The 24,940-nt window shown below is 41.7% G+C and overlaps 1 protein-coding gene and 1 long non-coding RNA gene across 13 annotated transcripts in view; one reads left to right on the forward strand and one right to left on the reverse strand.

The window, feature by feature from the left end:
* The window catches only part of LOC708686 (uncharacterized), a 255,606-nt gene that overhangs the window by 170,999 nt on the left and 59,667 nt on the right, over window positions 1–24,940 (reverse strand). The window lies entirely within an intron of this gene.
* Window positions 7,320–12,340, forward strand: LOC144339949 (uncharacterized). The gene is made up of 2 exons (XR_013415577.1): window positions 7,320–8,052; window positions 10,498–12,340. It is a non-coding gene; the product is annotated as an uncharacterized LOC144339949 (long non-coding RNA).

Genomic DNA, 24,940 nt, shown 5'->3' on the forward strand with positions numbered 1-24,940 from the left:
TGGGGGGCTTTGGCTAGAGAGTGATTTACAGTCTGGACCCTGGATTCTAAGTTGTATAAGAAGGAAAATAGGCCAGGTGCGGTGGTTCACAGCTGTAATCCCAGCACTTTGGGAGGCCGAGGCAGACAGATCACTTGAGCCCAGGGGTTCAGGAGCAGCCCGGGCAACACAGCAAAACCCTATCTCCACAGAAAATTTAAAAAAAAAAAATTAGCCGGGCATGGTGGCACGTGTCTGTGATCCCAGCCACCCAGGAGGCTGAGGTGGGAGGACAGCTTAGCTTGAAAGGTCAAGGCTATAGATTCCTGCCTGTGAGACAGAGTGAGACCCTGTCTCAAAAAAAAGAAGGGAAATAAAGGTTAGAAGAAATTGATGGATACAACACCAAGTAAAGTAAACAGCAGACTACAAGTCTTAATGTAGGCAGAGGTAGGGAATAAATTTTTGTGGCAAGGTGGATGGGCTCGAAGAAGTGGGTGAATAGGAAATTTCTTTTATTTATTAATTTATTTTTAGAGACAGCCTCATCCTGTCACCCAGGCTGGAGTGTGGTGGCACCATCATAGCTCACTGTAGCCTCTAATTCCTTGGGCTCAAGTAATCCTCCTGCCTCAGCCTCTTGAGTAGTTAGAACTACAGGCATTTGCCACGAGGCCTGGCTAATTATTATTATTTTATTATTTATTTATTTTTGAGACAGAGTTCACTCTATCGCCCAGGATGGAGTGCAGTGGCACGATCTCGGCTCACTGCAACCCCTGCCTCCTGGGTTCAAGCAATTCTCCTGCCTCAGCCTCCTGAGTAGCTGCGTGTGCCCCCATGCCCAGCTAATTTTCTGTATTTTTAGTAGAGACAGTGTTTCACCATGCTGGCCAGGCTGGTCTCGAACTCCTGACCTCATTATCTACCCGCCTCGGCCTCCCAAAGTGCTGGGATTACAGGTGTGAGCCACCTTGCCCAGCCAGACTGGCTAATTTTTAAAAATTTTTTGTAGCAGCAGAGTCTCACTATGTTGCCCACGCTGGTCTCTAACTCCTGGCCTCAAGCGATCTTCCCGCCTCAGTCTCCCAAAGTGCTGAGATCACTGGTGTGAACCACTGTACCTGGCCTCAAATAGAGAATTTCTGACTTGCTGATCTGAACTGTAAGCAGACAAGGTCTAAAGACTGGGGGGTCTGGGGTCAGCTGAGGAGAAGATCACTGATGATGAGGAGCCCTGATATGGTTTTGTTCTATGTCTCCACTCAAATCTCACCTTGAATTTTACTAATCCCCACATGTCAAGGGTGGGACCAGGTGGAGGTAATTGAATCATGGGGACAGTTTCCCCCATGCTGTTCTCATGATAGTGAGTTCTCACGAGATCTGATGGTTTTGTAAGGGATTTTCCCCTTCGCTCAGCACTCATTCTCTCTCCTGCCGCCCTGTGAAGAGGAGCCTTCCACCATAATTGTAAGGTTCCTGAGGCCTCCCCAGCCATGCAGAACTGTGAGTCAATTAAATCTCTTTTCTTTATAAATTACCCAGTCTTGGGTATGTCTTTATTAGCAGTGGACTAATACAAACCCGAAACCCAAGCAGCCACAGAAACAGATGGGTTGTCTAATGAAGCTGAAGCAGGCTGGAAAGCAATGAGCCAGTCATTAATGACGAGTGGGAGTGATGGGCAAGTCAGTAGGTCACAGTTACAAGGTGGACAAAACGATGGGTCTTACCCATGGCTGATGCTCCAAAGAGGAGGGCTATCACACAAGGGAGGAAAAGCAATGATCCAGGGCAGCCATGCCAAGAATGGGTGCTACCAATCCCACCTTCTGAACAGTTACATCTCTGTAATGTTAAAACTAATCTACCTAATCAGGTCATTCCTGCCAATTTTTAATCTGGAAGATGCATATCAACCTTTCCCCTGCATTTATACAAAATAAATACTATTTCTACAGGTTTTCCAAGTAAAATCTTCAATGAATGGAAAATCTATCTTAAAACTTTCAGAAAGGATCACACATTTACCCACAAGCTTACAGGGTGTAAGTAAATTGCCATTTTTATTTTTTTTAATGCCAAGTGTTTATTATATCTTATACCAACTGGAAACAAAGTTTTGCCTCAAAATTGGAAATCTATTTCTTTATCATTTGTACCAAAGATGCAGGGATCTGGCATATTTTTACTATCTCCTGATCTTCCAATATTTTGTCACTCATTCAACTTACAGTCTCATATATGATGCATCTTTTTATGTTACTAGAGGTATTTCATGGGGAAATTTAGCTCTTCTACTCCTCTGAATCATCTTGTTGTCTCCTTTGGGAAAATTTAATTGATATCCACCCTTCTATTTTCCATTTTCCCAATTGAATGCTCCCCTGTTCTGCCACGGCACTCTATGGATAGCTCTGTTATTGCACTTAACACATTCAAATGTCAACCACAGCAAAATTTGTAACCTTGGGCAAGCACTTAATCTCTCTGGGTCTTACCTTACTTATGTATAAAATGGAGAAAATAACAGTAAGAACTTCATCAGGCTATTTATCCACTCATGAGCTAATGCCCAGAGAGTAGTTAGAACAGCGCCTTCCATACAGTAAGTGCTAGTGAAGCTTTTGCTGTTAGTACCATGATATGCATTTTCACGTCTCTCCTTTCGGATTTGTTTGCACCTTTAAAATGGGGACTAGGTCTTAATCTCTGTATCCACAGTGCCTGGTATAGTGAATAAATGCATGCATCAATTGATTAGTTTTTTTTGTTTTTTTGTTTTTCTGAGACAGGGTCTCTCTCTGTCATTCAGGCTGAAGTGCAGTGGTGCCCACTGAAGCCTCAACATCTTTGACTCAATCAATCCTCCCATCTCTGCTGCCCTTGTAGCTGGGACTACAGGTGGGTACCACCAAGCCCAGCTAATTTTTTTTTTTTTTTTGTAGATACAAGGTTTCACCGTGTTGCCCAGGCTGGTCTTGAATTCCTAGGCTCAAGCAATCTGCCTGTCTGGGCCTCCCAAAGTGCTAGGATTATAGACATGAGCCACTGTGCCCAGCCCCATTAGTTTTTATCTCACAAAAAAGTGAAAATGTAGATATTAAAAATAATAGGCCAAAGCATCACCTTACTTATAACCCATCTTGTTTGAAAAGTAATTTAAGGCAGTTCATAAAGTACAGCCTGACATTTCAAATACGTAACTTAAATGAAACAAGTTAAAATTAAGGGTGCAGCACCTTGGGGGTTTAGGCAGGAGGACTGCATGAGCCCAAGAGTTCAAGACCAGCCATGGCAACATGGTGAGACCCCATCTCTAATGATTAAAAAAATAAACAAAATCAAATTAAAGATAGAACTGTATCATCAATACCACTAAAATGTCAGTGTCAAAATAAACTTAAGAATTAAGTACACTTACATATATTTGGACTGTAAGAATAAGAAATTTTTCACTATTGCTATAGAAAAAGGAAAAAAATGTCCGAGACATAGCTCTAGACAAGAGTTTGCTATGTGGATTAAAACTCCATAACAACTGAGGTCCCCTACTTAATATGCTACAATTCTACAGTAGGGAAGTCCCAAAGTTGATGGCAACAGAAGGGAAACAACTGGGACATCCACAAACATTCAGATGATTGTGGCTGTAAGTTCCAAACGTTCATGACGCCCACAGATGCTCAGTATGGGGAGGTGGCTCCTCTCCATCTCCAGGAGAAAACAGCCACTTCCCACATCTCACCCGTGTTTAACATTTCTACGGGACACCTATCTAGGACCATAACACCACCCTATGTAAAACTAGCAGTGCTAAGATTCTGTCATTCTGGTTCTTTTCAGATAGTAATTATTTCTAAAACTGTTGAAAATGAAGGCTGGGCGCAGTGGCTCACACCTGTAATCCCAGCACTTTGGGAGGCCGAGGTGGGAGGATCACCTGAGATCAGGAGTTCGAGACTAGCCTGACCAACATGGAGAAACCCTGTCTCTACTAAAAATACAAAATTAGCCAGGCGCGGTGACACATGCCTGTAATCCCAGCTACTCGGGAGGTTGAGACAGGAGAACTGCTTGAACCCAGGAGGCAGAGGTTGCAGTGAGCCAAGATCGCGCCATTGCACTCCAGCCTGGGCAACAAGAGCGAATCTCCATCTCAAAAAAAAAAAAAAAAGAAAGTGAGTCTCACATAACTAGTAGAACATTCCTCTTTCACTGACACATGAAAAAAAAAAAAAGCCACCTTTTTCATTAAAATGGAATTTAATGAAAGTCTATGTTAAAGTCTGGGAGTGTTAGTGTTTCACAGAGGAAGAAAAATGTTTCTCATATCCTTCAGGTCACCCAAGTAGAAATCTATATCAAAAGGGTGAGTGTGAAGAGTTAAGAGGAAAACCTTTAGCAAACTGAGGTTGTTTCTACTTGCTGAAAGGGTCTCGCATTTCTATTCATGAATGGCCTTTCTACGCTTTCTCCTGAGCCACGGAAGAGGACATTTCAGCACAACCTAAGGTAGACTGAAACAAGTAAAGCATCTGGATAAACTCCAGCATGAACACTGAAAAAAGAAACATGACTAATAAGCTCTCTTCTCCACATGCTGGAGATTCTACTGATGGTGACACACTCAGACACAAACATGTTAACCAATAATAATCAACTTCACTGCTAAAGCAATCACTTGAAGTGATAACCTCCCTTCTGCTTTCCCAAATAAGGGAGCACAAAATATATACATATATATGAACATTCTCTTCCAAGACAGAGCATTAAAAAGATAAAGCACCACACACACACACGTACACACACACACACACACACACACACACACCCCTTAATAACAGTGTGTGTCCTTTAATTAAATGTTGGGCTTTTTATTTTACTTATTTTAAGTTGTTGTTTCTGTGATCTCAATCTGACAAGAATTGCATTTGAGGATTAAAATTGCCAAGCACATACCTTTTTAGTTCCTCATCTTTTAATTACTACATAAGTGGTTGCCTAGGAAACCTCCAGACTGAATGATGAAGCTCAAACGCATTCTCATTTCTCAGCTTGCAGGTTTGACTCACTACCTTTGCTCCCCAAAAACTAAGTCCTCCAGAATTATTAGAGCCAGATATTTTTGCAACCTGGATGACATGTTAAAAAAAACACACACACAAAAGGTGAGTAACTATTTTTTCTGAATACAGGTTTCTTGGAGAAATAAAAGTTTAAAAGGCCAAGTCCCTACTCACAGAAAATTCAGAAGAGAAATGCATGTCTTCAAATGCACCCACACAATCTGTTACCAGGTAATTGTGGAGTGTTATTTTTATGGTAATATGTTAACATGGTAGTCATTAAACATTATAATGAAAGACAATAAAGAACCTGGGAAAGCAGACCATGGAGACACCAAAGTAAAATAATGTCAGAGGGGATGCAACCCCCCAACCACTGCAGAAACCACCCCTAGCTCTGCCACCAGCTCTGGTTCCCTGTCCTTTCTTACAACCTAGCTCCACCCCTGCCCAGAATGACATGACATCATCATTGAACAGTGGCAAGAAAACATAGATCTATTTTGCTGTATGCCAAGTAAACAGGGCTGATCACCATACACAAATATGTACGCAACTTAGCATAAACGCATCTCAGAAGGTTCTGTTTTAACCACAGCAGATGCACTGAAGTAGGCTCATCTGGCAGCCCTCAGAGGAAGGACCGAGTGTTGCATAATTCCAGCAAATGACAGCAGAAATACTGAGAACAGCCAGAACACCCAGGCCAGATGGTACTGTGGTTCTGAAGCAGTGCCTGAGGCTAGAGACGTGAGCAGCGCCTGGGGAAGACAGAGGTGGGGCAAGTGGGGCAAGTGGGCCCAGTGGCTGGAGGCAGAGTACACTCAGCAGAAGGCCTTTGATTACTTTCTCTCAGCCCTGATCTCAAAGTCTGGCTGCTTTCTCTAACATCCTTGCATCATGATCTTACCATCATTTACTTTAAATTTATAAATTTTGAACCAACTCTTCTGGAGGAAAAGCAACAACATATTTCCACCTCCATCCCCCAGCTATGCTTCTGCCTCAGGGTAGAGGAGTTTGGGTAGGAGAGGAAAAGAGAGATCAGAACTCAAGGCTCTCAGGCCGGGCATGGTGTGGCTCTTGCCTGTAATCCCAACACTTTGGGAGGCCAAAGTGGTCAGATCACTTGAGGTCAGGACTTTGAGACCAGCCTGGCCAATAAGGTGAAATACCATCTCTACTAAAAATACAAAAATTAGCCAGGCATGGTGAGATGTGCCTGTAATCCCTGCTATTTGGGAGGCTGAGGCAGCAGAATTGCTTGAACCCAGGAGGCGGAGGTTGTAGTGAGTCGAGATTGCGCCACTGCACTCAATCAAGCTTAGGTGACAAAGCAAGACTCCATCTCAAAAAAAACAAGCAAACAACAACAAAAAGAACCTCAAGGCCCTCATCATTTCTCCCCAGGATAACTAAAATTTTCTGCTAACTACTATCCCCACTGCTCCAACCTCACACTGTAGCTAATCCACTCCCCACAAGGATGGTCAAGATTTTCCTTCACTTAAATAAATTCCCTCCCTGGCTTCTATACTGCCTTCAGGATGAAAACCCAAGTTCCTCTCAGCTTAGTTTAGAAAGCTCTTCACCAGGTATGCCCTTGAAAACTTGACTGCATTCCACTGTAATCTCAAAATTGTCAAAGAAAAACTGCTCCGTACCCAGTCTGGAACAGAATCAAGTGGCCTACTATAAAATTCACAATATCCTACTAGGAAGAAATGAACAGCATTCTTGGGCGGGGGGTGGGGGGTGGGGGGTGGGGTGGGGGGGGATCGGGGGTCGGGGGGTGGGGGGAAACTTGCTTTTTATCTAATGCAATTTCCTAAATGAACTTTAAGGAAATTAAGACTTGCTCTGGGCAACTCATTACCATCTACCCGGCTGACTGTCAGCTACCACAGTGTAGAGTTTTTTAACCAGACATTCGTTTCAATGATGATATTTAATCACTTTCTTCCCTTAATGTCCCTACCAAGAGTGAATCGTTGAATGTGCCTACTGCAGGACTTTCTCCTTGCATTGCAAAGCTAAAATAAACTGTTGGCACATGCTCAAAATTAAACTGTCTGAAAAGTTTTAACAAATGCTACCTAACCTAAAGCAGGTCCTTTTGCCTTGCAGTCTCAGGACGCTTTTTGGTCTCTTGCCTCCTTGGGCCTTCGAATACTCAGCAACCTCCTGCAGCGAGCACCCACCAAGGCTGACACCAGGAATATTCAGGAAAAATTGTTTTACTATTGTTGTTTGTTGGCTTTTGGATGGGAGGACTTTTATTTATTTATTTTTATTTTATTTTTTTGAGACTAGAGTCTCGCTCTGTTAACCTCTGAGACTCAAGCAATGCTCTCACCTTGGCCTCCTAAGTAGCTGGCACTACAGGCATGCACTACCACACCCAGCCAATTCTTTTGTCATACAAGCAGTGTTTCAATCTGTTGCCTAGTCTGGTCTCAAATGATCCTCCTGCCTCAGCCTCTCAAAGTGCTGGGATTACAAATGGGAGCTACTTCGACCAGCCCTGGATGACTTAAATGCCTTAAGAGAAAGACAGTCTCTGTTCCCCTCCAATTTCCCCCTGGCCTTTCAGATCTCTGGGAATACTCTCAGTAAGAAAAAACTTCCCCTGAGGACTGGACCTGGTGCTGGAGGACAAAGGGAATGTCCAGGGACTTTGCTGTCTGTATAGAGGTTACTAGTTTTCTTCTCATTTAACACAACTTCCATCTGGTGCATCTGCAAGGGTGCTTCAGAGTGGAAGGACTGATGGCAGGTTCCTGTCTACCACTGAGGCTTTTCCCATGTTCTTAGAGGGACAGAGGAGGGTGACGGAACACACTGAAATGGGAACCACCTGTCCCCACAGAAACCGTGGTATTCTCCTACACAAACACTAGAAAGTCCCAGAACAACATAGGTGGTCCCCACAGATGTTCTTTAACTCTTTTTTTTTTTTTTTGAGACTGAATTTTGCTCTTGTTGCCCAGGCTAGAGTGCAGTGGCACAATCTCGGCTCACCGCAACCTCCGCCTCCTGGGTTCAAGACATTCTCCTGCCTCAGCCTCCCGAGTAGCTGGGATTACAGGCATGCGCCACCACGCCTGGCTAATTTTTTTGTATTTTTAGTAGAGACGGGGTTTCTCCATGTTGGTCAGGCTGGTCTCGAACTCCTGACCTCTCAGGTGATCCACCTGCCTCAGCCTCCCAAAGTGCTGGGATGACAGGTGTGAGCCACTACGCCTGGCCTAACTAACTTTCCTATAGAGTACTAACTACAAGATGATCTACCTTATAATTTGATTTATCACAGTTCTTTATCTCAGTATATTTTTCCAAAAGGGGCTCAACATTTATCATCTTTTTGAAGGTCATTTCAAAGCCTTAGAAACTGGCCTCAACACCTATCAGATCTGAGCAGTAAAAATACACCCTGACTACTGAGCTTGAAGCATGCGAGAGCCTACAGCTAACCAGGGAGGACACGGTGAGTTTAGTAAAAGGCAGGTAAGGAGGAGCCTCGCGTCCAAAGCTCTGTAGAATTTTCTTTACTTGCTGCATTTAAAAAAAAAAAAGACCCAGAATATATCCAAAGATCTTACATTTAATAGGCCTTTAACCTGAGAACAAATCAATTAAGTTTTAGATTTCATTTTATCATGCTCCTTCTTACACATCCATACTTAGAAAAAAGAATGAGTAATATTAAAACAAAGTAGCGGGACACTGAACAGACCTCACACCACTGAGATATAAGACGAATGCAATCATATCCTACATTCTACACATATCTGAAACGTTAAAAGAAACTTACAGAACGTGTGGGAATCCCCCGCATGAAATTAAGAATTGTTTGACTGACTAAAAGTAGAATTGAAGGGTTGAAGAAAGGATTTCCCCTGTGGTTGATTAAGAACATTATTCTTGTTTTGAGTCGTCATACCAAGTGACCATGAAGTGAGAAAAGACTTGTTAAAATGCATTTTTTGAACTTTTTCCCTTGGTGCTAGATCCCAAGACTGGCTTAGAAATAAAATACTGTAACATACTCCAACTTTCTTAAATAAATTACAGTAACACCAAGAGAGGGAACAGGAAGTTCTACTGTTCTTAAGTAAGTTGATGGTAACACCATGAAGAGGAAACACAAAGTTCTAATGTTCTGAAAAGACACTTTAACCAGTCCACCTTAATGGAATGCCTGCAACTGAGGATGAAGTAAAATGTCTGCAAATGTGGGTCTGAAAATTGGTCATATAAAATCATAAAATGTATCACACAGTTTTTTGAAACAGTTTCCTAAAACATGTGACATGATGATTCAATGAACAAATACATCATTTATATACATCTCTTCAAGAACATTCCTATTGTATCTAAAATAGTAACATATTCTTCTTTCATCCATATTTTAGCAAATGGGTTTGAAATGAAAATGTAAAGAAAGTTATCGGAGTGGAAAAGAAAATCAGACAAAAATGATCAAATTCATTAAGAATTTCACCTCCCACAAACATGAAAACAACAAGCTATCTGAAACCTGAGGTTCAACTACTCTACAAGAAGTGGTGTGTGGAAGGTCAAACTACTCACGATGTTAGGGGCCGGGTGCCGCCTGAAATCCCAGCACTTTGGGAGGCCGAGGAGGGTGGATCACAAGGTCAGGAATTCGAGACCAGTCTGGCTAATATGCTGAAACCCCAGCTCTACTAAAAATACAAAACGTAGCTGGGTGTGGTGGCAGGCGGCTATAGTCCTAGCTACTTGGGAGGCTGAGGCAGGAGAATTGCTTGAACCCGGGAGGCAGAGGTTGCAGTGAGCTGAGATCGTGCCACTGCACTCCAGTGTGGGTGACAGAGCGAGACTCCGTCTCAAAAAAACAAACAACTATTCATGATGTCAGAGAGCATTCAAATTCACAAATCTTTAATTTACACATAAAAAGATAACAGCAGATTCATGAGAATAAACATATTTTGGTATTTATTAGGTAAGCTGCAGTGTGGATAAAACATTCACATACTAAACTTTATTCCCTGGCAGCAGGAGAAAAAGGAGGCATTCTTATGCCAGAAGAAGGAAGCACAATCTGTGGAGGCGAATGAGCAGAATGCAGTAGCTGGTGCAGTAGAAGGATGATGTATTTTACAGAGCATGAAGATTTTAAAAGTAAAACCAGGAAGGGCGCGGTAGCTAATGCCCGCATTCCCAGCACTTTGGGAAGCCGAGGCAGGCGGATCACTTGAGGTCAGCAGTTTGAGACCAGCCTGGCCAACATGGTGAAACCCCATCTCTACTAAAATTAGAAAAATTAGCCAGGCGTGGTGGCACACACTTGTAATCCCAGCTACTTGGGAGGCTGAAGCAGGAGAATGGCTTGAACCTGAGAGGCGGAGACTGCAGTGGGCTGAGATCACGCCACTGCACTCCAGCCTGGGTGAGAGAGAGAGACTCTATCTCAAAAAACAAACAAACAAACAAAACAAACAATAAACCAAATGTACAAGGAGTGGAAGAAAGATTCAACATACTACTAACTATTTCCAATACTTCTTAGGTTTAGAATAAATTTTTATTCATTCTTAAGGCTCTAAACACAAACTCTCTATATTCAGAGTCAAAAAAATATTAGGTATGGTTTCAAATATAACTGGATACCAACAGGTAAGACAAGTAATAAAACTTTTAACTTGAGACTATGCAGTGCTTGGTGAGCTGCTTCCACAAAACGGAGTATTGGAAAGACGGGGAAACAAATTTCCATGGTCAAGGTGAACATGAGCAGTGGTAAGTCATGTTGATAGCATTCTCTTTTCACACGGATGTGATAAGGATATCCCTTCACCTCTGTGATTGTCCTCCCAAAAACCTACATCCCAGTCTAATAATGAGAAAAACATGAAAAAATCTAAACTAACGTACATTCTGCAAAATACCTGCCCAGTATTCCTCAAAATTGACGAGGTCATCAAAAACAAACATCTCAGAAACGATCACAGACTGGAGGACATTAGGAGACATGGTGGCTAAATGTGCTGTGATATCCTAAGTGCAGAACGGAAAAAGGACATTCGGAAAAATGGGTGAGCTCTGAAGAAAATGTGGATTTTAGTTAACAGTAAAGTACCAATGTTTCTTCCTTAATTGTGACAAATGTAAAATAATAATGTAAGAGCAACAGGAGTCACTGAGTAAGGGGCATATGGAAACTCGGTACTATCTTTGAACTTGTCTTCAAATGTATAATTATTCCAAAATAAAGAGTTTATTTAAATTTTTAAAAACTAGGCCAACAGCACCGAGGTACGTATGGTCCTTCAGGTGTGCACTGCAGCCTTGGCTGCAGCGACAGGGACAAGCACAGGCTTGGGTCTGGTCACCCTGCCTGCTGACCAACAGACACACTGGCCGATTTGGGAACCTGTCTCAGATGCCAGTAGACCACAGATGGCGTGCATGCGACAAGAACAAACATCTCTGAAGTACCTAACACCCCCATCTGAAGTGAAAAATAGGCAATTTTATGCAAGAAAAAAAGACAAGGCCTAAACAGGTTGGCTGGGAGCCCTCAGTGCTCTGTGAAAACACATTGACAAACCAGCCTTCAGACTTCACTTGGCAAATACCACTGCCAGCATCCAGGCAGGTGTGAAACAGTCATACAGATCTCCCTTGCATAACCAGCAGGCTCTGTGTCCTGTTTCCTCACCACAAAAAAAGGTAAATCAGAGAAGTGGGGATATAGAATTCCTTTAAATATCTGGGGGAGAAAGTAGCTCACACACAAAAAAGGCTTCTTCAACCAAGCAGCAGTTAGTGTCTATTTTCAGGAATCTGTCCAGCCAGGGAACACGTGGCACCATGAGAGACCTGTTTTGTAAGGGGGAGGCAGCAAAGCCTGTGCAGTGCTGTTCATTATAGAAAAACATTTTGTCCTTACAGAATAAACATGTGGCAGGAATGCATTTGCTGCAGTGGATTTCTTTAATTACACTGAATTTTAACCCAAAAAGAAATCTGGGGGTTTACCTGCTCTAACTAAAAAGTTCCAGAATTTATGAACTAGATGAATATGTAGCACTCATTAGGCCAGAAAATTAAAATACAAATGCCTTTAAGGATTTTTTTTTTTTTTTTTTTTTTTAAGAAAATTAACACAGTGTAGGCCAGGCATGGTGGCTCAAGCCTGTAATCCCAAACACTTTGGGAGGCCGAGGCAGGGGTATCACTTGAGGTCAGAAGTTCAAGACCAGCCTGGCCAACGTGGTAAAACCCCATCTCTACTAAAACAAAAATTAGCCAGGCGTGGTACAGGGCGCCTGTAATCCCAGCTAGTTGGTAGGAAGGAGAATGGCTTGGACCCGGGAGACAGAGATTGTGGTGAGCCAAGATAGGTTACTGCACTCCAGCCTGGGTGACAGAGCAAGACTCTGTCTCGAAGGAAAAAAAAAAAAGAAAGAAAGAAAATTAACACAGTGTCAGTCAAAATTATAGTAGTTTTACAGGAAAGTTACCAAATTATTTTCGCTTATCCGAGAGAAAAATGATGCAGAAGTAGCCCAGAAAAATTCTGAAAAAAATAATAATGATAACGATGCTCAACCACACTCAACAATTTATTATACAGCTCTGATAATTAAAACAGCATGGCAGTAGAACTAGAATAGACAGGCATGTCCACAGACGTGTCCGTGGAAAATAATAAAACATCTGAAAACAAAACAAATACTCAAAACAAATTCATTTATTCCAACATTTATTGAGTGCCTGCTATGTATGGGCGCTATGGATGGTTACTTGATGGCAAAATCAAAAAGTGAATGTCAGACCAAAGGGTTAAGTATTCAATAACTGGCTGTGTGGGGAAAAAGATATTTTTCTCACATTTTATACTCAAATACATCTCGAATACTTAATTATATACAACTCCTAGCACTACTAGAATAAAACAGGTGAATATTTACATACAATTTTATGATGGGAAATATGCAAGTTCGAAACAAGCATTGTGAAATATGTTAATTTAAATGTTAACAGGGCATAAACTACTGACTAGCTAAGTAATGGATGGTCATGCAGTCATTAAATTGTTGATGAAGAAGTGTCTTTACTGGCATTGAAAAAGTCATAAAAATGATGTGTACCTAAATATAGGTATCAAAGAAGACATACACAGAACATCTATCCCATAAGAACATCATTACTCTTCAAACTAATCTATATAGTTAATGCATGACCTCAATCAAAGGAGGGTTTTTCATGGAGCAGAACTCTAAAATGTCTATGGAAAAGCAAAATGCAGAGAGTAGGGATGATTTTAAAGAAGAAAAAGAAAAGGAGACTTAAACTACCAGACACTGAGACACAATAAAGAAATAAAGACACATTTTAAAAGTATGATGGTAGCTCATACCCGTAATCCCAGCATTTTGGGAGGCCAAGGCGGGTGGATCACTTGAGGTCAGGAGTTCGAGACTAGCCTGGTCAACATGGTGAAACCCCATCTCTACTGAAAATACAAAAACTCAGGTGGATGTGGTGCGCACTCCTGTAATCCCAGCTACTCAGGAGGCTGAGGCATGAGAATCGCTTGAATCTGGGAGGCGGAGGTTGCAGTGAGCTGAGATTGTGCCACTGCATTCCAGCCTGGGTGACAAGGTGAGACTCCGTCTCAGAAAAAAAAAAAAAAAAAAAAAAAGGGCATGAAAGTGGGGCAAGAAAAAAGAAATATACCAGTGGAACTAAATAACCACCACCACCCGCCACCACCCCACCCCCACCACCCCTACACACAAAAAGACGTAGATCTACATAGACAAAGTTGGTAGGACAGAATGGCACTGCACATTGTTGGAGAAGGGAGGCACAGGCTATTACATGGTGCTAAGACAACAGGTCATCCATGAGAAAAACAAAATTAGCAACTATACCTCATGCTGTACACAAAACTATTTTAGATGGACAGCAGGTGAAATTGTGAAAAGCAAAACTTTAAAACTTTTAACAGAGGATATTTTCTATGACCTCAGCCTAAGGGAGAATTTCTAAAATAATACACCCAGAAACAATGCCCAAAGGAAGGATTACATTACAAGGAAACTCCTATTCAACAAATGGCATTATTTTAAAAGTTAACAATCAAGCCCTAAACCAGGAGAAAATATTTTCACTCATATAGACCACAAAGAATTGATATGAAGAATATATAAAGATTGCCTACAAATCAGTAAGAAAAAGAAATCAACAGAAAAATCACATGATTAGAAAATGCACTTCACAGAAGAAACCCAAATAGCTAAATAAACACATAAATTCTCAATCTCCCTAGTTATCAACCAAATTCTAATAAAACGACAATGAGATACTACTCACTAGTTATCAACCAAATTCTAATCCAACTATAACGACATACTATTTCACACCCATCAAATTTGGTAGAATTAGGACCTGAGAATGCCAAGTGATTATGAAGGCATGGGGTGAGATACAACCACTCCAGAGAGTAATTTCATTCTAGTTATTAAATTTGAAATTGTGCATACCCTAAGACCTCGTAATTTTCTGGTTGTATACCCCAGATGAACTCTGGTATGTGCACTAAGGAGAAATATAAATGAATTCATATAGCCACATTTTTTAATAGTGAAAAACTGTAAAAACTTAAGTCTCTCAATAGGAAAATACATTTTAAAATTGTGACATATTTTAAAAACTGAATACCATAAAACAATCAAATGAACTAGAACTACAAATATTAATATAAGTAAATTCCAAAAACATACAGCAAAAAGGGCAGGCTCAGACAATGTATACAATATAGACTGTAGTGAATACTGAGACGGCTGCTGGTCTCTCTTTAGGACTAAAGAGCTTATCCCCCAGTTTCTAGGAGTGTTGCAAGTTAACAGCCCTCAGTTGAAAGAGGCACCTCACCAAGGTCTCATCCCTTCTTCAGGGATAGTTTTCTTCCCATAACTGGTGAATGTGAAGCTACCAAGGCCTGGCCCCTCACCCCAGCTTGGTACCATCCTCAAGGGCTACCCCACCTTCAGCATTCCCTTTGGGATCAGCTGAGGCCTATGTTGTGATAGCATCGCAGCCCAATTCCTCCCTCGGCCCAGTTGTGCTTCCTCCTATTTCACAAGTGTTAATCCTAAAATCTCCTTAACAACTTCCTACATGTTAATCTTCTTTTCTTTTCTTTTGTTTTTTTTTTGGGGCGGGGGGTACAGAGTTTTGCTTTGTCACCCAGGCTGGAGTGCAGTGGCTCGATCTCAGCTCACTGCATCTTCCACCTCTCAGGTTCAAGCGACTCTCCTGCCTCAGCCTCCTGAGTAGCTGGGATTACAGGCACACACCACCACCTCCGGCTAATTTTTTGTATCTCAGTAGAGATGGGGTTTCACCATGTTGGCCAGGCTGTTCTGAAAACTCCTGACCTCAAGTGATCCGCCCGCCTGGGCCTCCCAAAGTGCTGGAATCACAGGCATGAGGCACTTATGGCGCCTGGCCTTAATCTTCTCAGTTCCATTTCCCTTGGAACCTGACTTGCAACAGACACAATGTATATCCTGTTTTAAAACATGTACCATAATACAATTTATGTTGTGAAACAGTATTATTTATGTTTGGGAATGCATGTGTATTTTGTAAAATTGTAAAAGCATGCACCAGAATGATGAACACCAAATTCAAGAGAGAAGTTACTTCTGGAAGGTAGAAAGGAGGACAGGCTTGTGGAAGCACATACACAATGTTTTAATAACTACATTACATTTTCATTCTTATACTGGACACTGTATACATACATATCGGTTAGAGTATTCCTTATGCTCCCCCTTTGTATATCCGAAATAATTCCATGACTTTTTAAAGTAACCTAAAAGGAACAGCTTGCCCTTGTATCAACCATTCTTCACTTTTTTTCTGCTGCAATAAACAAATGGATGACATTCATGTGGCCAACAGAGAATAATGGGTGTTCCCACATTTTGAAACAAGAACAAATTTCCTGTTGGAAATTAAAAAAACAGGGCTACAGAGTTCTTTTTGCTTTTTTTTTTTTTTTAATGTGGCAATCTTGAGAAGTATTTACAAGTTTGTAATTCTATACCGTGTACTAGCAATGATCACTTTAAACAGGCTGCTACAGAGATAATATAAAATTATGCATAATTTCTACAGTAATTCCACTTCCCTTTCTTCTGCTCAAGAAATTAGTGGATTTCAAGTGACTGAGAGTGAAATTATAGTGATAACTTTGACTTTGTCAAGTTTCACACATCGTGGTGCCATGATTTGAGCCAGGGCAGTCTGACTCTGAATTTGAACAGTGTTTAATTGCCAGGAACAAACCACAGGGAAAACTTCTAAACAGAAGGATACAGAGCAAAAGGAAATGCCTAGGATTGTTCTTTCTAAATTCTCAACATTTCCCAATACAAAAAGTATTATGGTATAATTACAGTTCTATAAAACAATGTGCTTTATGTATAATACAAATACTACTAAAATAGATTACCTGAAAATTGTAAATTGAAGGACACATTCACAAAACTGAGATACAACTGGATTTTTCCCTAAATTTGTTAGATAATTCCACAATTGTCAATTCCACTCTGTTTGTTGAGATCTGGTCTTGGTTTCAAATTTTAAAATTTCACTGTATAATAAAATGAGTTCCATGTCCCTAGGGTTGGGCCACGGAAACAATGTTTTTCTCTGTTCCCACCCAATGTGAGCTATGTATGACAGCAACACATCACGAATAAAAGGATCTAGAAGCTCAAAATAAGAGGGAAAAAAAGTATGTGGGAGGGGAGCAGGATGAAAAGATTAAAATATTTTCTAACTCACTAATTTGAAGCAAACAGGTTTTGTACATATCCAAGGCACTGAGCACAAACAATTCAACTTCAACCAACGTTACTTATTCAGGACTACTACTAAGAAACTAAATTTTAAGTTCTATATTTGTTTAATATAAAAAATTTATAATACGGTTACAAAAGAGAAGGAAAACATAACAAATATATCAACATGGTCAGACATTGACTAATAAAGGATTGTTGACTGGGAATGAAATATGTAACACTCTGTTAACAAAGCTTTTCATACCTTAAAGGAATTTTATACGTAATCCCACCCTGTTAACCCATTATGTGTTTCGAGTTCCTCTTTCTCCTGACACTGTCAAAAAACCTTTTTCTTTAACGTTTTCCCAGTAATCCGTTTATTCCTAAATTTTCAGCGACATTTTAGAAAGAAATCCAAACCTCAGCTCAGGTTAACATCTATACAGGCACTCCCTCTTGTGGTACAAAGGGAAACTGCCTGTTTACTCTAGCACTCAAGCCCAAGAAATTCTTTGAATTGAAAGCACTGAAGCAGGTTCTTTATTGTCTTCATTTTATAGACCAGGAAACAGCACAACTGAGGTCCAGCAACTTACTTCCTCGAGGCATCACAACCAGAGGACTGAGATTCAGCTCAGATGTCTGATATCCCTATCCCAAGGCCATGCACTTTGCACCACACCTCATGACCTACAGCATCTATATACCGTGTTCTTTTTGTTACTAAATTTCCAAGAATACATGTAAAGCAAGTAGCAACCACATATTACTGAAAGATGCATTTAATGCAATAAGAAGAATCTAATTTTAAACTTCTACTGTTTTGATGTAGTTTCAAAGCAGCTGCTTAGCTAGTATTTTCAGTTTAATATATTCGTGATCATTAACAAAACAGCAAAGTGAATAATGGGCATAAACTGTCCTAAGGAGAATCATTTTCCACATTTATTTTTCAATATTATCAAAACATATGTAATTTTTTTTTTCTTTTTTTCTGAGACAGAATCTTGCTCCGTTGCCCAGGCTGGAGTGCAGTGGCGCGATCTTGGCTCACTACAACTTCTGCCTCCCAGGTTCAGGCTATTCTCTTGCCTCAGCCTCCCGAGTAGCTGGGATTATGGGCGCACACCAAACCCACCTAATTTTTGTGTTTTTAGTAGAGACACGGTTTCACCACATTGGCCAGGCTAGTCTGGAACTCCTGACCTCAGGTGATCTGCCCACCTTGACCTCTCAAAGTCCTGGGATTACAGGCATGAGCCACTGCGCTCGGCCATAAACAGAATTTTGTGTGTTATGGACCCACTTGTAACTAAAAGCGCTTCTCTGAAGGACAAGTAATTAGAATTTCCAAAACAATAAACTGTCATCCTTATTTACATGTTAATGTCAATGGATCTGAATAAAAGAATTTATGTGGCTGGGCGCGGCGGCTCATGCCTGTAATCCCAGCACTTTGGAAGGCCAAGGCGGGTGGATCACCTGAGGTCAGGAGTTTGAGACCAGCCTGGTCAACATGTGAAACCCCATCTCTACTAAAAATACCAAAATTAACCGAGTGTGGTGGCACATGACTGTAATCCCAGCTACTCAGAAGGCTGAGGCAGGAGAATCGCTTGAACCCAGGAGGTGGAGTTTGCAGTGAGCCGAGATTGTGCCACTGCACTCCAGCCTGGGCGACAGGGCAAGACTCCGTCTCAGAAAAAAAAAAAACAAGAATTTATGCTTTGTGTTAATGGCATGTCATAAAATTTCAAAACCTGCTGATTCCCAAACACCTATTTTATTTATCTTCATCATGAATTTATATGATGAAAAGTACCTCTTTTACAGGTTTTAACAGTTAAATGAGCTAATACAAGTCAAGGACTGGTTAGTCTTTTATAAAGTTGACCCTTTTTATCTTCCTTGTACCACAGAAATATAAGGATGTACTCCCATAAATGGTAAAAATACAGAGGAAAGAAGGGAAGAGAGCAAGTAGGAAAAATAATTATCAAAAGGAACTACTAAATTCTTCAATGTGACACATTTTCACCTGCAAGAATTCTTCCACTCTGGAAATGCCCCGGTGTCCCATGGGGATTCCACCTGTACAAGTGAGACAGACTACAGCTCATGATGCTGCCCACCCACAGTTGGCCAAGACCTCGCTAGCTGCCCCTTTCTGCCTGATGCAGCATGTGTGTCCCCCCCAGAGCTGGGCCATGGAGCAAAGAGGATCAGCTTTAAAGTCCAATCAAACGTAGGCTGCATTCCCCTGATCAAACCTCCAAAGTGAATTCCTGGTCTCCTAAATCAATAAGCAAAACAAACAGATACAACCTCTGAGTATTTTGTATTCCTCAGCTCAGTGAATTCCCCACCACTTGCTGAGGTCAAGGCAAAAGCTGAACTAATCCTTGACTCCTTTTTCTCCTATATTCTCCCTATCCTGCCAGTCAAAAGGGCATATAACTCCCAGTCACTGAATCTCTTGACTCGATCCCTCTCTTCTTTAATCCCAATGCCACAGCTTTAGATCAAGTCCTTACCAACATCTTGCAACCTGGATAACAGCCAAGTCCTATTCATCCCTCTGAACCTGGCTCTTCCATGCCCTCCTGCAAGGCCTTCCCCAGCCCCTCTCTGTGGATGTTCCTCCTCCCTTTTGAAGCAGGTTGGACACCAGCCCCACCCCACCTCCCCACTATGCTTCTTTTATCCTTGCAGGTGGGTGTGTCTTTATCTTCAGGGTGCCTGAAACATATGAGTGTTCCACAAATTTTTGTTGAATAAGGGATTTGCTTTTGAGGGAAGGAAAAAGAGAAAAAGTACAAGTTGGTTAACTAGTTGGTACTTTATTTGGAAAAATGGCTTAATGAATTTCAGTTTAAGAATTATTTTTTCCAAAATAAATTTTTTCTGTTTGCATAAACTTGGGCAGAATCATGGGCAGGATGTCCTAGGGTCATTGCATGTTCATTAAAATTAGGTAAATGTCTAACTAAAAAACGCCCACTTTGACCCAAGTAAGTAAAATTCAATCTCCTATATATGGAGGGATTCGGGGCAAAGGTGTGAGGTCGCTAACCCCAGAGATAACTGATTCCTGGTCTGGTGCAGAAAATGGCTAGACCCAGCTGGGAAGTGCTCCAAGAGGGTGTCTCTCTGCTTCACTTCCCCAACCACTGCAAGGATCTTATGCTCCGATTACCCCCTATCTCTACATATACGGCAGTTGGGGTCAGGTGGGTGGACACCCAGGCCTAGAAGCAAAGGTATTAAGCCACCATCAATTTCCTTCCTGAAGAACTAAAAGGTGAAGGATAGGGCCAGGCATGGTGGCTCACACCTACAATTCCAGCACTTTGGGAGGCCGAGGAGGGCAGCTCATTTGAGGTCAGGAGTTCGAGACAAGCCTGGCTGACATGGTGAAACCCCATCTCTACTAAAAATAAAAAAAAAAAAAAAAATTGCCGGGCACGGTGGTGCATGCCTATAGTCCCAGCTACTTGGGAGGCTAAGGCAGGGGAATCACTTGAACCTGGGAGGCGGAGGTTGCAGTGGGCTGAGATCACGCCACTGTACTCCATCCAGCCTGGGCAACAGAGCGAGACTCTGTCTCAAAAAATAAAATAGGCGAGCACAGTGGCTCACGCCTGTAATCCCAGCACTTTGGGAGGCCGAGGTGGGGAAATCACCTGAGGTTAGGAGTTTGAGATCAGCCTGACCAACACGGAGAAACCCTGTCTCTACTAAAAACACAAAATTAGCCGGGCGTGGTGGCACATGCCTGTAATCCCAGCTACTCGCGAGGCTGAGGCAGGAGAATCGCTTGAACGTGGGAGGCAGAGGTTGCGGTGAGCTGAGCTTGCGCCATTGTACTTTACCTGGGCAACAAGAGTGAAACTTGTCTCAAAAAAATAAAAATTAATTAATTAATTAATTTAAAAAGTGAAGGATAACCCACCACCATAAATTTTAACTACTTTACACAAATAGAATATTAATCCAAAAAACATGTTTTCCAGTGGGGAGGGGGGTGTTAATAACTATTTAACATAAAACCAATCATTTGACAAATCATATGCAAGGGAAATACAGCTATTCCTGGTCACTAAATTCTGGGAAAACCAACTCTTTTACAATTTAATTTAAATTATTTTACAATTTAACTAATTAACAAATAACTAATTTACAATCAGAATCCAAAAAGCATTTGGCATAGAATATAAATTCAGTGAACCTCACCAAAGTATTCCAAAGCAATATGTTACAATGAAATCAGTACTATAGTTCAAGTCCTTGAATGGCCATCATTTTTTGTTTTTTGCGTTTTTTTGTTTTTTGTTTTTTTTTGAGATGGAGTCTCACTCTGTTACCCAGGCTGGAGTGCAGTGGTGTGATCTCAGCTCACTGCAAGCTCAGCCTTCTGGGCTCACGCCATTCTCCTGCCTCTACAGGCGCCTGCCACTACGCCCGCCACCACGCTCGTCTAATTTTTTGTACTTTTAGTAGGGACAGGGTTTCACTGTGTTAGCCAAGATGGTCTCGATCTCCTGACCTCGTGATCTGCCCACCATGGCCTCCCAAAGTGCTGGGATTACAGGAATGAGCCACCGCGCCCAGCCTGAATGGTCATCTTAAAGCGAATTTGAAATTCTGAATGGCCACCCACATTTAGTGGCTTTCTTGAGGTATAATTTCCATGTCATGAAAATTATCCATTTTAAGCATACAATTCCACACATTTTCATACAATTTATACACAACTATCACCAGGAACATTTCCATCACCCAAACTGTTCTGCTGTGCCTGTTTAAAACCAATCTCCATGCTGCCACCCCACACCCAGGCAAAGCACTGATCTGATCTAAGGTTTGCCTGTTGTAAAAGTTTCATATCATGGTATCATACAATACAGAGCCCTTTCACTTGGTATAATGTTTCTGAGCTTCAACCATATTGTAGTATGTACCTGTGCCATGAATCAGAATTTTATTCCTTTTCATGGCTGATATGGACATACCAAATTTTGTTTATCTATTCACCAGTTGATGGATTTGGATTGTTTCCAGTTTTTGTCTACTGTGAATAGTATGAACATCTGTTTGCTTTTTGAATGGGCATAGTTTTTACAACTTTACTGAGTTACTGTTGATATACAATAAATTGCACATATTTAAATATACAATTTGATGAGTTTTGACATACGTATACACCCATGAAATCATCATGCATAATCAAATAATGAATATATACATCACCCCCAAATGTTTCATTGTGCTCTTTCCTTTGGAATCCCTTTCTCCCTCCTCTCCCAAGCCATCCTCTGATCTGCAGGCACTGATCTACTGTCACTACAGATTAGCTTGCATTTTCTAGAATTTCACCTAAATGGAATCAGTATGCTATTTTGTAGGGAAAGGTGTCTGGCTTCTTTCACATAGCATACTATTATTTTGCAATGCATACATGTCACTGTACCTACCAACAGTCCATTCCTTTTCATTACTGAGTATTATTCCACTCTACAGATATACCACAATTTGCTTATCCATTCATCTGCTGACAGACACATACATTAGTTTCAATTTTCAATCACAGCTAAAGCTGCTGTTCTAACCACATCAGACCAGTTTGGTTCCTCTCTTCTGTAACAAAGTTGTGAGTTGTTTTTCAGTTGCCATGGGCCCCCAGGTTGAACATCATGTAACCTAAGCATGTCCAGATGAACCAAGTATGCAACTAGGGACAACCTAAATGTTCCAACCAAGGAGAAGGGATTGAATTAAGAAGTGGAGGCCAGGTGTGGTGGCTCATGCCTGTAATCCCAGAACTTTGGGAGGCTGAGGCGGGCAGATCACCTGAGGTCATGAGTTCGAGACCAGCCTGGCCAACATGGCACAACCCCATCTTTCCTAAAAACACAGATACTGGGCATGGTGGCAGGCACCTGTAATCCCAGCTACTTGGGAGGAGGCAGAGGTTGCAGTGAGCTGAGATCACGCCACTGCACTCCAGTCTGGGCGACAACAGTGAGACTCCATCTCAAAAAAAAAAAAAAAAAAAGTGGTTATGGCATGACAGGATCCAGAATCCAATCAGATCGAGCTCTGGCACAGCCTCATGGCAGAAGTCAGTCAGAAAACACCCCCAGCACCACTTCATTAGAAGATCCAATTGTATCACATCCTATCACCCTATGGCTATAAAACTCTACCCAACTACCAGCTCCAAGAGGCAGATTTGGGTGCTTCTTCCTGGCTCCTTGCCAGCCCAGTCATGATAAAGCTTCTTTTTCCTCAAAAGCCAGCGCCATGGTATTGGCCTCTATGTGCCTTGGGCAGCAGGCCCATTGCTTGCTTGCTGGGTGACACTGTGAACATTGTATACCAACTTGGCCTGGACACATGCTGACATTTTTCCTGACAGCATACTAGCATACTTGGAAACAGAATTGCTGAGTTACACATTAAGTGTATGCTGAACTTTTTAAGAAACTGCCAGACTGTTTTCCATCATGGCCATACTGTTTTATATTCCCACCAGCAATATGAGAGGATTCTGGTTTCCGCATATCCTTGTCAACACTTGGATTGTCAATCTTCTTAATTTTAGCCATTCTGGTGGTTGTTATTATGGCTTTAATTTGCATTTCCCTAACGAGTGAGTGGCTGCTTAGTTTAGTGGTCAGCCAGTGGATTTGGGCAGAGATTGAGCCCAGCCACCTTGCACCGGTAAGGCTTCCACCGTCTGCGGATCCAACAGTCTGTGCATGGAAGGCAGCGTTCAAGGTTGTATCCAGATCTCAAGTCTCTTCTGGCTTTCACTTTTTGCTGGGCTCTACTGAGTATCCCCTGGGCATGCAAAGTTTAGCTGTCTGCTACAGATGGCTGGAGAGCCACGTTAGCCCTGTATAGGTCTCTCATTTCTAGGATCTCCTTGTTAAATTTCTGGATGGGTGGCCTCAAACTAGCAAACTTCAAACTCAAAGTAGCAAAGCTGTGGGTTTTTCATTATTAACTGATTATGCCACTTTCAGCCAGCAACGCTGTGATTTCTCTTTTTTTTTTTTTTTTTTTTTTGAGACGGAGTCTCGCTCTGTCGCCCAGGCTGGAGTGTAGCGGCATGATCTCGGCTCACTGCAAGCTCTGCCTCCCGGGTTCACGCCATCCTCCTGCCTCAGGCTCCTGAGTAGCTGGGACTACAGGTGCCCGCCACCATGCCCGGCTAATTTTTTATATTTTTAGTAGAGACGGGGTTTCACTGTGTTAGCCAGGATGGTCTTGATCTCCTGACCTTGTGATCCACCCACCTCAGCCTCCCAAAGTGCTGGGATTACAGGCATGAGCCACTGTGCCCAGCTGAACGCTGTGATTTCTTAACCGCAATCTTTACCCACACTTCAAATTGAGTCTCTCATGTCTGATAAAACAGCAGCTCGACAATACTGAGATAGTGGGCAAGGAGACAGAAGAAGCCCCCCATGCGAGAAGGCCACAACCCCTATTCTTCATATCCAAAGATTCAGTGTATCAATAACGCTTCTCAATTTATCATCTGCCTTTTTGGTAGGTTTCCAGGGCCCAGAAACGACCATTTTGGACAATCTCGCCCAGTTTTACGCTTGTTTTATTCAGAAAGAGAATCACCTCTTCACATCACCATTAAGGGAAGTGATCTTGGCTACTCATTTTTAATTTCTCAATTTTTCACAGCATAAAGTATGATGATAATACAAAAATGAAGCATGACTATAATTCAACTCCAAGTATCAAATATAGAAATGCTTTCAAAGTCTGATAGAAAATTTATCATCAGAACGTGAATATTTTCTATTAAGAGAGTGGCTCTTCCACATAGTAACAGCAAGATAACATTACATTAAAGTACCAAAATAGCCAGTTGAGTAACTTTGAGACTCCTAGAAGATGAACTGATTGATTGCTTGGACCTCAGCTGTGGCTTGACCGCAGAACTCTGAGATCACCCAAACACGATCGATTCTGTGGTGTATTAACAAAGTCTGACGTAGGCAAAAAGCAAAT

Source organism: Macaca mulatta, chromosome 3 (genome assembly GCF_049350105.2).
Source record: "Macaca mulatta isolate MMU2019108-1 chromosome 3, T2T-MMU8v2.0, whole genome shotgun sequence".
Classification (NCBI taxonomy): domain Eukaryota; kingdom Metazoa; phylum Chordata; class Mammalia; order Primates; family Cercopithecidae; genus Macaca; species Macaca mulatta.